The sequence below is a fragment of the Miscanthus floridulus genome, chromosome 16 (assembly GCF_019320115.1).
Source record: "Miscanthus floridulus cultivar M001 chromosome 16, ASM1932011v1, whole genome shotgun sequence".
NCBI classification, from domain to species: domain Eukaryota; kingdom Viridiplantae; phylum Streptophyta; class Magnoliopsida; order Poales; family Poaceae; genus Miscanthus; species Miscanthus floridulus.
The window spans coordinates 80,596,924-80,613,590 of record NC_089595.1 but is presented as its reverse complement, the minus strand read 5'-3'; positions in this window follow the sequence as shown (position 1 = coordinate 80,613,590).

Genomic DNA, 16,667 nt, shown 5'->3' with positions numbered 1-16,667 from the left:
TACGAAAATCAACGACGATGACAGAACAATTCACGCTAGAGAAGTACTCATGATTCGCCGTCCTCGATCACCATTGATCCCCCTAGAAGCACCCGACGTAAGATCTTCAGATGAATCCGAGTCCAACATATCACCATTTATCCAGGGGTATGATGGTGAGACTGAGAGTCAGAGGCAAGCAAGAGAAAGAAAGAACAAATTGAAACAAGGACGACAACGCCGTGCGAAGCAGCGAAAAGACACTTGGATCAAATATGAATCAGACCTAGCCGAGTACAATAGAAGAAAATCAGAATGAGAGATCGAAGAAGGACGAGCAGCGAATACACCCTACGATAAGATCCGAGAAGCACTAGAAGAACTCAGGGCGACCTCACATCCCAATGAGAAACAAGAACAGCTCCGAGATTTCCTTCGATCAATAGTCTTCAAAACGAACGACGGAAAGGCAACATCTCATGAACAGGAAGATCAAAATCAAAGGAAGTCTGCTTTCAAAAGACTAGGACCAAGTAGAAGCCACAACGGAGAGAGCCGAAGAAATCACAGTCAAAATAACCGAGTCGAGCAACCAAGAAAGACCAGAAGCAGAGCACCAACTTGGACAGCCACACAAAACTACTCTCACCAAGACGACAGTTGGCAAGAAGGGGGCACAGAATCAGAATATACAGAAGCCAGAACACACGATAGATTCCCTGTTTTGCAAATAGACTGGCTTTGATTTGACTACCTCACAAGTTCAAACCGTCCAACCACTCCAAGTACGACGGCAAGACCGAACCAAAGCAATGGCTCAGGATTTACTCACAATCAATTGAATTAGCCAGAGGAGACGATGACATCAAAACCTTGTACTTTCCCATGGCCCTAGAAACCATACCGCTTCAATGGTTCGATAAATTAAATCCTGGATCAATCAGAAATTGGGAAGACTTGCAAATAGCTTTCTGTGAAAATTTTGTGGGAATTATTACACATCCAATCACCCACACAGAATTAAAAGGACTCAAACAGAAAGGAGGTGAAAGTCTCAGAAATTACTATCGACGATTTGGCGAACTACGGGCTCAAGTACACGACATCACACAACGAGAAGTAATCGAAGCTTTCTCTCATGGAATCATGGCTAGATGGCAATTTCAAGACTTCTGCAAAGAAAACCCAAGAAATAACGAAGAATTCAGAAGAACAGTAGAAAAGATGATTACTGCAGAAGAAAAAACAAGAGAAAGATATCCGGAAAGGAACAACAGAGACAACCCGGATAGGCAAAATCCTCGAAGCAACAGACATCAGGAGAGAAAGCGAGGTCTAGACAACATAGTAGCGATGGCTGACAAATCAAAGAAATTTACCAAGCCCAGAAGATATGACGACATTAAGAACACGCGTTGCCCTTTGCACCCCAACGGAAAGCACACCATCAGAAATTGCTACACCTTCAACGAAAGATACACTAGAAAAGATAGCAAGGGAAACAATAAAGAAGACAATCAAAAAAAAGAAGGAGACAACCATGAGGACAAGGGATTCCAAAAATCCAGAGGGACAGTCACAGTAATCTTTGCCGAGATTCCAGACTCCAGAAGCAAACATCAAGAAAAACTAGCGTTACAAACAATCATGGCCGCAGAACCTGCTACACCAAGATATCTCAACTGGTCAGAGTACCCAATCCAATTCTCAAGAGAAGACCAGTGGACCAACGTAGGAAACGTAGGCCATTACCCATTAGTTCTGGATCCAACCATTGCCCGCATGACTGTTACAAAAGTACTAATCGACGAAGGAGCCGGACTCAACATCATCTTTTCAGAAACTCTAAGAAAGATGGGACTACAACTCACCGGGATGATCACACCAACAAACACACCTTTTTATGGCATAGTACCTGGCAAGGCAGCAATGCCACTTGGACAAATCACTCTACCGGTTACCTTTGGGACTCCCTCGAACTATCGCACAGAGTTCATCAAATTTGAAGTCGCAGATTTTGATTCATCATATCATGCAATTCTTGGGTGCTGGCACTAGCAAAATTCATAGCAATACCGCATTATCTGTACCTATTGCTTAAGATGCCAGGGCCTAACGGAGTTCTTTCTCTTCGGAGCGATTTAAAGCGCGCATTTGACTGCGACGTACTGGCAATCCAAATTGCAGCAAAGGCACAGGCAAACGATGGAAGAAAAGAAATAGCCACTATCGCCGCAGAAATAAGCCAAGAAGAACTAGAGATACTGGCTAAGAGACCAAGCATCCTAGCACCACCAAAAGAAGCCAACGTGAAGCAAATCGACCTAGGCACCGGTGATCCAACAAAAATAGCAACCATTAGTGCCCACCTATCGGCAAAATAGGAACTCGCGCTCATCAACTTTCTTCGGGACAACAAGGACATCTTCGCTTGGAAGCCGGCCGACATGCCAGGGGTCCCAAGAGAGTTGGCTGAGCACGAAATTGATATCAATGAAGGCTCCAAGCCTGTGAAGCAACGACTACGACGATTCTCTCCCGACAAGAAGGCAGCAATTAAAAAGGAAATTGCAAAACTAATGGCAGCTGGATTCATCAGGGAAATTCTCCATCCGGATTGGCTAGCAAATCCAGTTCTAGTATAGAAAAAGAACACGGATGAGTGGCGCATGTGTGTTGACTACACAGATCTCAACAAACACTGCCCAAAAGATCCGTTCGGGCTACCACGCATTGATCAGATAGTTGATTCAATAGCAGGATCTACCCTATTATCTTTTCTTGATTGCTATTCCGGGTATCACCAGATCACATTAAAAGAACAGGACCAAAGCAAGACATCTTTCATCACTCCATTCAGTGCCTACTGCTATAGGACTATGTCATTTGGACTTAAGAATGCCGGAGCCACTTACCAAAGAGCCATCCAAACATGCCTCGGTGATCAGATCGGCGAAAATGTAGAAGCATACATAGATGACGTGGTTGTAAAAACAAAGAACCCGGATACACTGATTGAAGACTTAAAACAAACCTTCGAGAATCTAAAGAAGTGGAGGTGGAAATTGAACCCAAACAAGTGTGTATTCGGAGTTCCCTCAGGACAACTACTCGGATTCTTAGTCAGTCATCGTGGAATCAAAGCAAGCGCCAAGCAAATTCGAGCAATAATGGAGATGGGCCCTCCTTGAAACATCAAAGACATACAAAAACTAACAGGCTGCATGGCAGCACTCAACCGTTTCATATCAAGGCTCGGCGAAAAAGGGTTGCCTTTCTTTAAACTACTAAAGAAGACAGACAAGTTCGAGTGGACGGAAGAAGCCAATGAAGCTTTCAAAAAACTTAAGGCATACCTCACCTCCTCACCAGTCCTCACACCTCCAAAGAAAGACAAAGACATGATGCTATACATTACAGCAACTACTACTGTAGTCAGCACGGTAATAGTAGTAGAAAGGGAAGAAGAAGGGCGCGCGTATAAAGTACAACGCCCAGTATACTACATCAGTGAAGTACTGTCAGGATAAAAAATCCGATACCCGCATGTGCAAAAACTACTCTACGCCCTACTGATCACTTCACGCAAGCTTTGTCACTATTTTAAAGGCCACAAGATTACCGTGGTGATAGATTTCCCACTAGGAGACATCTTACACAACAAAGACACAATAGGACGCATATCCAAGTGGGCGGTTGAACTCGGCGCTCTCAATATCGATTTCACCCCCAAGGAAAGCAATTAAATCCCAAGCCCTTGCTGATTTTGTTGCCGAATGGACAGAAATTCAACAACCCGTATCAAGCGTCATCCTTGATCATTGGAAGATGTACTTCGATGGATCACTCAAGCTAGGCGGAGCCGGTGCAGGCATCCTCCTAATTTCTCCAGACGGAAGACAACTAAAGTATGTCCTTTAGATATTATGGCAAGCCACCAACAATAAAGCAGAATATGAAGCTCTCATACACGGGCTAAGAGTGGCTATTACCCTCAGAATCAAGCGACTACTCGTATACGGCGATTCAGCAGTAGTCATCAACCAAGTCAACAAAGATTGGGATTACACCAAAGAAAACATGGGTGCTTACTGTGCTGAAATCCAAAAACTCAAAAAACTTTTCCAAGGACTAGAAATTCTACATGTCCTACGGGATTCCAACATTGCAGCAAATGTTCTTGCCAAGCTTGGATTCGACAGGGCAAAGGTCCCACCTGGCGTATTCATAGAGGAATTATCAGCTCCTTCTATCAAACAACCCGGTGAGACAACCACAGAACTCACAGCCAAAGGCAACCAGATTCTGGTGATCAACACTTCATGGACATAGGTTTTTATTGATTACATCAAAGAGAATAAGTTGCCGATGGAAAAACAGCAAGCCACACAAGTCGTCCGCAGAAGCAAGAATTACGTCCTAGTAGGAGACAAGCTATACAGAAGAGCCGCATCATCAGGAGTACTCCTAAAATGCGTCTCATTTGAAGAAAGCAAACAAATCCTAGACGAAATACACTCAGGCTGCTGTGGAAATCACGCCGCTTCAAGAACACTAGTCGGCAAAGCATTCTGCACTGGTTTCTACTGGCCAACCACTTTGAAAGACACAGAAGAACTCATCAGAAGATGCAAAAGTTGTCAGATGTTCGCAAGACAAGCTCATGTGCCAGCCCACAACCTCATCTGCATTCCACCCGCTTGGCCTTTCTCTTGCTGGGGGCTGGATCAAGTAGGACCTCTCAAGAAAGCAAAGAGCGGTTTCAAGTACATCTTTGTAGCAATCGACAAGTTCACCAAGTGGATCGAATACAAACCACTCGCAAAATACAGCGCAGCCAAAGCGGTCGAGTTCATCCAAGATATTATGCACCGTTTCGGCATGCCCAATCGAATCATCACAGATTTGGGTTCTCCCTTTATAGCTACAGAATTTAAAAGTTGGGCATAGGATTGTGGCTTTAGTATAGATTACGCATCAGTCGCACATCCAGAAGCCAATGGACAGGTAGAAAGGGCTAATGGACTCATACTAGCCAGATTAAAACCAAGACTGTATGAAGAACTAGTAGACTATGGGTCAAAATAGATCGAAGAATTACCCAAAGTTGTATGGGGGCAACGGACTCAAATAAGCAAAGCCACCGGATACTCACCTTTCTTCCTGGTATATGGATCAGAAGCCATACTACCCGCAGACCTGATCTGGACGTCACCAAGGATAGAACAATACGACGAGGGAGAAGCAGAACACACCCGAAGATTAGAACTCGACAGCACAGAAGAAGTCAGAGTAAACGTTACCCTGCAATCAGCGAAATACCTCCAAGGACTAAGACGCCACTACAACAAGAATACCCAGTCTCGATCGTTACAAGTCAGAGACTTAGTACTAAGAAAAATATAAAAAATCGACAGATGCCACAAACTACTCAGTCCATGGGAAGGTCCTTTTATCATCACAAAAGTCATCGGACCAGGCACATACAAGCTCATAACTGAAGATGGAAAAGAAGTCAACAATATATGGCACATCAGTCAGCTACGAAGATTCTATGCATAAAAACAACTCAAGGGAAAATATGTATACAAGACACAGGAGATCAACGTTCATGATCAACAAAAATAGCGCTATGTATCACTGTAACACATCAATATTCATGATCAATAAAGATGATTATCTCTCAACAAGCATTTGTCTCATGGACCTCTCCGAGTTGTTTCTAAAACGCAAAATGGCTGAAAATACGCCTGAGCATCCCGGCCGAGAGCAAAATAGCTGAAAAGACTCTTGAGCCCACCGATGAGGGTAGCTAACAAGCTAACACCCAAAATAAAATGCAAAATGGCTGAAAAGACGTATGAGCATCCCGACCGAGAGTAAAATAGCTGAAAAGACGCTTGAGCCCGCCGATGAGGGTAGCTAACAAACTAACACCCGAAATAAAATACAAAATGGCTAAAAAGATGCCTGAGCATCTCGGCCGAGAGCAAAATAGCTAAAAAGACGCTTGAGCCCACCGATGAGGGTAGCTAGCAAGCTAACACCCAAAATAAAATGCAAAATGGCTGAAAAGACGCCTAAGCATCCCGGCCGAGAGCAAAATAGCTGAAAAGACGCTTGAGCCCGCCGATGAGGGTAGCTAGCAAGCTAACACCCAAAATAAAATGCAAAATGGATGAAAAGACACCTGAGCATCCCGGCCGAGAGCAAAATAGTTGAAAAGACATTTGAGCCTGCCGATGAGGGTAGCTAACAAGCTAACACCCGAAACAAAAAGCAAAATGGCTGAAAATACGCCTGAGCATCCCGGCCGAGAGCAAAATAGTTGAAAAGACACTTGAGCCTGCCGATGAGGGTAGCTAACAAGCTAACACCCAAAATAAAATGCAAAATGGCTAAAAATACACCTGAGCATCCCGGCCGAGAGCAAAATAGCTAAAAAGACGCTTGAGCCCGCCGATGAAGGTACCTAACAAGCTAGAACCCGAAATAAAAGCAAAACGACTGAAACTAAGCCTGGGCATAGACCAGAGCAATTTCAAAAGCAAGACCCTCCAGCTACTTGTACCAAATAGCAAGAGGCTCGGGGGCTACACTAGAGATACCCAAAAACGCAAATGAGTTGTTTACAGGGCACAAAAGAAAGCCAGACAAGCACTCGACGGATCAAGAAAGGTCGTCAACACAAAGATCTACATGTAACGAGTTATTTATAGGGCACAAGAGAAGGCCAGACAAGCACTCAACAGATCAAGAAAGGTCATCAACACAAAGATCTACATATAACGAGTTGTTTACAGGGCAGAAAAGTACTCGACAAATCATCCGAGGAATAGGCAACGCATTCAGGCAAAGAAGACATCAACAAAAAAGACCTTCATTCAAAAAAGAAGTATAATGTCATATTACAAGGCACGGGCATAAAAGTCAAATACATCAAGCCTCATCATCAGGAGAAGGGAGAACAATATTAAGATTATCTACTATCCTACTAGCTAAGTCTTCAACTTCAGGCTCCATCCTCTCAACAGCATCAATGTATTCTTGACTGTCAGCTTCCTCTGCTATCTTGGACAAAGGAGCCACTGGAGAAAGAACCCGGACCTAGGCCGAACATTCTTGGTACACAGTTGAGCGCACCTCTTCACAAACTCTTGGAAACGAGTCAGAATTCGAGGAATCAATTGAGCCTAAGATTGTCTGTCATCTGCTGGAGTTCGAAGAACGTCGGCTACTGAACGAAAGGATTTCCACAAAGCCTTCCAGTTTTCAGTAGCCATCGCCAACTTGCTAGACAAGTCTTCAATAGTTTTTTGGGCCTACATAAGATCTCTATCAGCTCCACGCCTAATCAACTTAGCAAGCACGATTTCCTCTTCAGCATGAGTAATTACCTCCTCGGCTTTTTATGACTTGTATGAACAAGAGTCTCCATTTCTTCAACACCCTTCGAGAGCTTCTGCTTTTCTACCCGGAGAGCTGGACGAAACAGCAGACAACAAGTTAGCAGAACGGAAAGTTTAAATACAGAAAGAAATAAAAAGAACCCTCAATACCGTTGCACTCCTTCACGGCCTCCAAGTTCTTTACGACCTTCGAGTTCCTTCAAGCCTCCTAAAGTGCGGCATCCCTCTGCTTCTCGATTTCAATAGCCCGGGCACGAAGAGATTTTTCTTCATCCTGATGCGTTTGACGCTCGGCCTCCATCTCGGCTCGGAGGAGATCAAGATCAGCTTTCAGGGCGCTCACTTCTGAAGACAACTTTTTCTTATTTTCAGACGAGAAAAAGAAGCTGGTATGATCATGAGAGAAGGACTGAGCAAAAAGATACAAAGAATAAGGACCAAAGAAAAGTGAACATCCAAAGAAGGAACGATGAAAAAGCTTACATAGAGCTTTTCTCCAAAAGAAGTCGCAAGGGATGACAAGTTTCCCCAGGTAGCAGTTAATTCCGATAGCCGATGAGTGGCATCAAACTGCTGCACCACATCATTAGCAAAAGACAGACCACCGGAGGTAAGAGAAGGAGAAGAAGAGCTCGGCCAAGGGGAAGAAGGAACGACCAGAGCAACCTCCTAGAAAGCCAAGGCCAATCGCTCAGAAGGACTCGACGCAATGGCCACGGTCACCTCCGAGGTGGCCAAGTATGTAGCGGCACCGTTGCCAGAAAGCTTTGTAGCCCCCACAGCCACTTCACCAACAGTATGCTGTGAGTCCTGAGGCTCAGTACTAGATGGCACGATGGAGGGCTGAGAAGAAGTCGATGAAGAAACGAGAGAAGACGAAGGACTGAAAATTGATAAAAGAAATCGTCGATGAGAACCAAAGAAAAGGAGAACAGAAGCAAAAAGACGAAGCTAGAATCTACTCACCCAGCTACCTTCTTCTTCGCAAAACCAAAAGAAGACCTCATAGGGGGGGACCACAGTGGCAAAAATGTCCCCGCTGCTTGGTGACAGGAGCGATATAGCCGATACCGAAGCCCCGAAAGAAGCCGGGGCTAGAGCTACGGAAGAGCTCGGCACTGGAGGTGCGGAGGAACTCGGTACCAAAGCTACCAAAGAACTCAACACCAAAGCTTTAGAAGAAGCCGACGCAGGAGCCTCAGAAGAACCCATACCCGACGACCGGTTACTTCAAAAAGATCAAGACTGAAAGTCAAGACAAAGAGGAGAAATTCAATAGAAGGGGAATATGAAAACAATTCACCGTCGCATGATAAGGGGTACTTCATCATCCTCTTCCCCTCAGTCTCAACCAAGACCACCAGGGCACCCGCTAAAAAAAGAATAAAAGTACTCGGTTCAAGATAAAAACAAGAAAACAAAGGGACAGAGAGTATAAAATATGCTCACCTAAGAGCATGCTAGCTACAACTGGAGTACCTGGAGGAGTACTTGGCATGCGAGATTTCTTGGAAGCAGGCAGGCCAGACAAAGACCCATCCATTCACCCCCTCTTCGAGACACTACGAGGACCACGAGGGACTAGACAAGGAACATATTCTTCATATACATCAACAAATCCAGAAGAAACTCTAGGAAACGCTGTGGAGATTAGGGACTTACTAGCTGCGGAAGCTCCAGCAAGTCTCTCCCTAGTGTTCGCCACAACAGGGAGGACATCAAGAGGGATCAGGTCAACAAAGTTGCGCCCAAATTCCTACAAAAAAGAATAAAACAACAAGACGAGGAAAAGTTAAACAAAAAAAGGATACAGCAAGAATACATAAAGTACCCAAACGGAGAGAAAATAACTTACAGCTGGAGGTAGGTTGTTGGCAGAGAACTCAGAGATAGTAAGCAGGACAACGCTTGCTCCTTTCAGCATCTTCTAGAGATGCTCAAGTACCTCCTCATCGGTTAGCTAAAGAGCTGGGACCATGCGTGAAGGATCCTCAACCCTAGAGTACTCGAAGCCAAGGTGCTCTTGCTCCTTCAAAGGCTAAACTCGGCGACGAAGAAAACTCGAGACAATGCCAAAACCGGTTAAACCCTGCTGTTTCAGAATACTAATCCTATCAAGGAATGGCTGGATTACCTGACCTCAGTAGACGACATAGGGTTCTTATCCCATTGGTCATTAACCACGGGACCAGATCCAGAGTGGATAGCAAGAGAAGGGATCAGATTGGCGGCATAATACCAGTCGGCACGCCAATCCCTTACAGAATCAACCAGGTCATAGTCAAAGAACTTGCTCTTAAGACCCTAGCGAAATTGAATCCCACAACCACCAAGAACACTGGTGTCTTCACGGCGGGGTTGGGGTTTCAAGCGAAAAAAGTAACGGAACAGAGAAAGAAAAGGGGGAATTCTAAGAAAAGCTTCACAAAGATGAACGAAGACAGAAAGGTGAAGGACTGCATTAGGAGCAAGATGATTCAGGCAAATCCCAAAATAGCTGAGAAATTGATGAAGAAAGGCAGAGGCAGGAAAACAAAGTCCAGCACGAATGAAAGAGACAAAAAGAACGATCTCACCAAGACTTGGAGCAGGGACCCGATGCTCGCCTAGAACTCTCCATTCAGCAAAGGCCTTGCTCTAGATCAAACCGTCACTGACGAGCTCGTGGAGCTGCTCTTCGGTTGTTGTCGGAGCTAGCCAAGACTTCTGGGCGGCCCTCATGGCCACAAACTCCTGATTCTCAATCACGGAGAGTGATGACTCCTCATCCACGAAGGAAGACTGAGCCTTACTTACGGTTTTCTTCTTACCCATGTACTGACAGAGGCAAAAAAAGAAACTAGGGGAAGAAAAAACTTAGACAACGGCGCTAAAGACGGTGGTGGCAATGGCGACGGCGGATGACTAAGAGCTAGGGTTTGAAGGCAAGAGAAGGGCAGTCAAAAAAGAAGATGAAGGGTCTTTAAATAGATTTTACAGCGTTAAAAACGGCCCACCAGGCCCATTAAAGCACCGTGTGAGAACGCAACGGTCCATTTATTGACATAGCTAAAATGACAGAGGACACAAATCCATACAAAGGTACAATTCAACGGGTAGATTTCAGACTTATCCGTCCAACACTACTGTGGAGTTATCAGATAACTACAAGAACAACCCGTCAACCAAGAAGAAAAGAGGAGCAACTTCACAAGGAATATAAGAACTCGGTTCTTACGGAAAGAACTCAGGAATATCATGAACAACCGGAACTATAGCATAAAAATAAATGACAACTCAGAAGACAAGATTCTTTCCATTACAAGCAACTTCAAAAATAGAAGATTACAAATCTTACAAGACCCAACGTACTCGGTACCATGAAAAGCAAAGTAGCAAAGAAGATCACGGACATGGCTAGGCTCTGGAACGAATACGTGTCCCAAATTGCCACTCAGAAGGACAAACCGCCATCGGCTACACTGTTTTCTTCAAAGGACAGACATAGTGCATCCAAGGTGGAAATCAGCAGCACGGCAGGACAACATGGAGCAGAGAAGGCCGGCAGGCATCTGTCTACCCAAGACCGATGTGATGCTAGATATGGTGTTGATCTGCACCGGACAGTCTCAAGACAGGCGACGAGGATCAACCTAGAACTGCCAGATGAAGGAACGAAGTCCACATCACAAGACTTCCTCCAACTACCGCCACGTACAACCTGGTACAATGCTACCGCAGGATTAGCCTACCTCTAATCCCTATCACAAGACTTCCGTCAGCTACGACAAGACACATAGGAACTACAAAACATGCCCGGGGGCTGCTCTACTTCATAAACTACCATGTTCATGACCACGAAGGTTTCTACAGAATGTTCAATGGATGAAAACAAGCACTCCGAGAAGGGTATTTATAGATCAAAGGAGCGGTGCACATGGACCAGGAGTACCAACAAAATAAGCCTAACAAAGGACACAGTGAAAAGACAGGACTCAATAATGGAAGACTCAGGCGAGAGGGAACAGTACTAAAAAATGGGCATATTCAGAAGAATATACCGGCACAGTGCAACCCGTGAACGAAAGGCATTTACACTCAACCACCACCATACAACTACATCTGACAACAGCAGACTACCAGAGAATACGCCAAAACTCTGCTTCTGAGTTCCTCCTGAACAAAACAACCCGGATATATGCTCGGGGGCTGCAAAAGGAGAGGTATACAGTTCTATTGAACAACTCGAAGACTTCTTCAAGACAGCAATTTTCAAACAACATAAGATTCAAGACCCTCCAACTCCTTGTTCCAAATAGCAAGAGGCTCGGGGGATACACTCAGTGAGTGCACTTTTTTCTTTAAAAAAGCGCACGTCACCAAGAAGACCTCTTCAAGATAAAGCTACTTCAAGGACTCCTAACAAAAAGAAGTCGGACCAAGCTATATTCGAGTTCTTTTTGATAAAGAACCCGGGTTTCAACAAAGAATCAGAACGATTTCAAGATAAGACCCTCAAGCTCCTTGTACCAAATAGCAAGAGGCTCGGGGGCTACATCCAAATAGGAGTACTTTTTTCTTCAAAAAGATACATAGCCATGCAAAGATCTCACGGAGCGCTGCACGGTTTTGCTCAAGAAAGCACTCGGACGACGCTTGTTCCTACTCAACGAGGCTTGAAGGAACAAGACGAGGCTTCTAGAACTCAACCATGAAGTGCTCGGGGGCTTGTCGGTGTAGGACCTACGGGATACCCCGCAAGAAAGGGAGAAGATCTAGTCTAATTAGGATTCTTCCCTTGTAATCTTAGTAGCAGTGTTACTCTATAATCCTACTAGGAATTCTCATTATAAACCGACTAGGACTCTGACCTCCTGACTATATAAAGGAGGGCAGGACTCCTTAGATCGGGAGTTCAAGAGAACAATTGTACACAACACCACGCTTCATAATCAATCCAACGCAAAAGCTAACACCAACTGGACGTAGGGCTATTACTCGATCTACGATCGAGGGCCTGAACTAGGATAAACCGACTGTCTCTTGCGTTAACCATCGAGTTCTGCTGAAACATCCTCAATTTTCCGTGAAGGGAAAATCCACAGAATGAATTATAATATGATGAAACCAATAGTTGATTCCATTATATTATCATATATCAGTCGTTATCACAGTCATACATCGTAAGATTACAAGAATACAAGATATTACATCTCTGGGAACACTCCTATTACAGAGTTAATCTAGCGGAAGACTATCGAGTGAAGGCTCCTCCTTCACAGGTCATCATCAGAGTTGGCGTAGTGCAGCATAGATTCCATCTCCGAACCAAACTTGAGCGTAGGCACGAGACCTCCTAATCCTTCTAAAGTCAGCATCTCTGAGAAGCAGGAAATCTGCACACCGCCAGATGTGTGCAGGCCATGGTCAGCACCGATGAGCTTTAGTGGAAAAGATAAAACAAGAGGATCTGGCGATCCTAACATTTGGTTGTGGTTTGCATCCTTAGCGCATGAGAAGTAAGTAACAGTAGTAATGTAATAATAATGTCCAGTTTTTCAACACAATTCCCAACCACACACATCCACATCCATCCATATCCATCCCCAACCATCCATCCCAAACCGTCTCCATACCACCACACCTTATCTCATCTCACACACTCAGGTCGACAGGCCAACTCCCTCTCGGCACTTGTCTCAACGGCCCGCAGCCCCTGGCTCACGGCCGAAAAATACCCCAAACCCTGGAGGGAGGAAAGAAGGACTCATCTCCTATCTAGTTTAAGCGAAACCTAGGAAAGGTCCATAGCTGACAAGTCAGCATATGTATCGATCGATCAACCAAACACTCTGCAGAGGTTTTACATACCCACAAGATAGCCATCCTCGACGGTGCCCCGTCTAGGCAGATTTCGGCCGCTTGCTAGCCTAGAACGATGCCACCCTACCTCTCAGCCCTGGTACATCCCAAGTCTAGTCTGGGATGGCTGATACTGTGAGTCGTAGACAGAGCCGGGGCCCTCCGGATGTCAAGAGCCATGTCCACAAGGCCTCCTAAAGTCTCGGAAGGGTGTGGGGGAAAACCGCGCACCCCGTACCTCCTTGCACACGTTCGCCTAGCAGTAGTGGCATTGTTCTACCAAGTAGTCCGACCGTCCCGCACCATATAGGGCGAGTGGGATGTAAAGGATTCCCGGTGAGTCTGAGTACTAGTAAGTCCTTAGGGATTAACCAAGCCAGAATGTCTCCATCAGGGTTTCCATTTTATGTGCCACCACAGCACCTCCACCCTGGGCTCCACCTCTCCGAGGTTCACACCCAAGGCCACCTCCAATTACCATTTACCTGCCACAGGTATTCCATATCCAAGTGCCCAGGTAGCACCATATGGCAAGACTCGCCCCAGGCTCGTCGTTATTCTAGCTCAGTCGACACAACCCTCACTCTCCACGCACCCAAGACACACGCAGCACGCTCACACACCACCAAGCCCGGTACCCATAACCAAACCATTCCCAGGGGGGGTTCACCACCAGCATCACATCCCCGATATAATGCGAAGTGGAGTTAATAATAAGTATAGTGGTGTAACATGCAAGCAAGCAAGCAAGTAAGCATATATAAGCGTGCGAATGCGCAAAGCAGGGTGACGTGGTAGAGTGGGTTGCATCAGGGTAGTAATGGCTCAGGTAGTAGCATGCATCAAAAGTACTAGCAAAGGAATAATTATAAAGCGCTAGCAGTTCTAGATATTATGCAATGTCTAATAGGATTCTCTAAAAGAGGGTGCTGCCATGACACCTGCGATGTTGAGGTAGTAGTGGTACAATTCTCCATTCGTTGGTGTTCCATTAGCGGGGTCACCTCCTCCTACGTTGACTCCATTCCGCAGTCCTTGTCGTCGTCCACGTTCTCTTGATCCGATCGTCAGCTACTCCGCGAGGCGACACACAAGGCAAGTGAGCACTCAACACTCGAAAAGAGGACAAGACACAGGAAAACCCAATAACACCAACGAGACACGTTAAGATACACGGCTTAGCCCTCTCGGTGGTTGTCCGATTTCCTCGGGCCAAAGAAACAAGAGTGGTGGTTTGCTATGCACAAGCTTAAGTCATGGCCAAGCCGGAACGGCTGTAGGATAATTGTTTTAAGCCACCAAGGCTTATCCATAGCAAGCATCACGGCTTACGGTCTTTCGATTCGGGCGTCATGGAGTTGACGGGAATCGGAGGACGGGCCAAGTAAGGAAAGAACGACGGGGTTCGGCTCTTATGGCCTTATCCCGCAAGACACAATTGGACACGAGTAGCAAACAAGAATGATTAACACTATCGTAACTTGGCTCCAACATACTTCGGCTCGCCCGCTATGGTAGAAAGCGGTAGCGCAAAGAGATTAGACATCAACGGTTCCCCTCGATCCACACGACAAAATAACGTCGAGAGCCGAGAGGAGAGTCGCTCAACACGGCAAAAGATGCGGGGTTAGCTAGGCACATCCATGTCATGTTCTCAGACACATCTTCGGGAAAGATGGTTTTAGACGGTCGATCGGGTCGACACGCACGGGTCCGAGGTACGACATAGACCATAGCTTTGCTAACAAAGGGAATAGTGCGGTCTTTGATCCAATCGTCACGGGCAAGACGGGATCGAACAGAGCGGGCTATCGGGGCAGTAAGAGCAAGAACAACCAAGAGCAAGGTCCACTTCTTCTAACGCACACGCCACGACAAAGACGGGGCATCGGAAGGAGCGACACTCAAGAACACCAAGTGCGTAAGCCACTCGTAGGGTACTCGACCTGGGTGCATCGGCACTAAGACATCTCTCTAATTCTTAGCGGTGCGGTTGTCACCGCGGGAATCAAAGAAATGCGATGGTCATACAAGGTGCAAGCATACGGGGGTTTGAGCACGAAGAGGCAAGTAAAAGCAAAAGAGTGGCGTAGCTCCATGGTCAAGGCAAGGCGAACTTGCGGCCACAAGCTACACCAACGAGTTGGCATCCATTGTTCCATGATTGTTATCTCCCAGGTCATCTACCACAGGACTTGGTCATGGAGGGCTCAAAGCGTGCGGGTGACATCCACATCGATGTTAGTATCGACATCGAATCCATCACGACCATGTCCTAGGGCCGAAGACAGGAGCTAACACTCGTGGTACTATGAAGTCAACTAAAAAGCGAGGGGTCGAGTTACACTCGGCATCACGGTCATGGCGAGACGGATCCCGCGATCGTAACGTCCGAACAAGGTACGATCCCTCAGCCGGCTCGAAGGCTCGGCACACAGGCAACAACACCAACAACCAGCGATAAGAACCAAACATGACCGAAAGACGCAACAACTCGACACGACTGCGGAGTAGCACATTCCATAGCTGGGAGATGGATAGATCCTGTAAGACAGTCATGGACAGATAGGTTGTAAGATTAGGGCCCAACAAGGTAGATATGCGCATACGGGAAGATAATAGATGGGGCTTTCCATCGACTAAGGTTGATAACTCAAGGATCCAGAGGTAACGGCTCGCAGTAGACGGAGTCACATCTTGCACCTGGCCAACAATGGCCTGCTATGGCTCGATACGGCTTTAGTTAGCCAGTCTCGTGGAGCTACGGTGGGCCATGGTTGGCCGGTCATGGCTACAGGTGGCCAAGGGTTGGCTACGAGCGTCGAGTCTTTGGCTTAGGCATATATCACGGTCGTCGGGTGCTAGGGTCCCGCGGTGGCAATCCAAAGTTAGTCTGTGAGCTGCGTGAACATGAGTGAGCACAAGCATTGTGATGGCTTACCATTGTGAGGGGTCAGAATTACTCAAGGATGGGTTCATGACGTAAGGCTTGTTTTTAGAAAAATTATGAAACTGGTTTCTTAATTTTAGGAGCTAGGATGAATTTTTGGCGAATTTCCAAAGGAGGCCAAGAATTTCTAAAAATCAGAAAAAGGATGGAAAGGGCAGGCTTCAAGTGGGCTGCTTCTCTCTGCTGGTGGCCCATGGCAGGGGCTCGCGTGCGGGCCACAAGCCGGAGTGGGCTGGGTTGGCTTGCTGGCCGGCCCATCCGCGGAAAGGTGAAGGACTAGAGGGGTCAGCACCTGGGCTCCAGGCGTTCGGCGTGGCTGACAGCCCAAGAAAGGAGGAGGCTCAAGATTTGAAGAAGAGTAGGCCGTCGGCTGCTACTCCGTTGGTACGGCGCCGCGCGGAGATACGCTCACCGCGGCGGTCGTGCGCTGCGGTCGTCGATGGCTCGTTGTACAGCTTGACGTCGTGCTCGCGGTGGTGGCGTGTCAA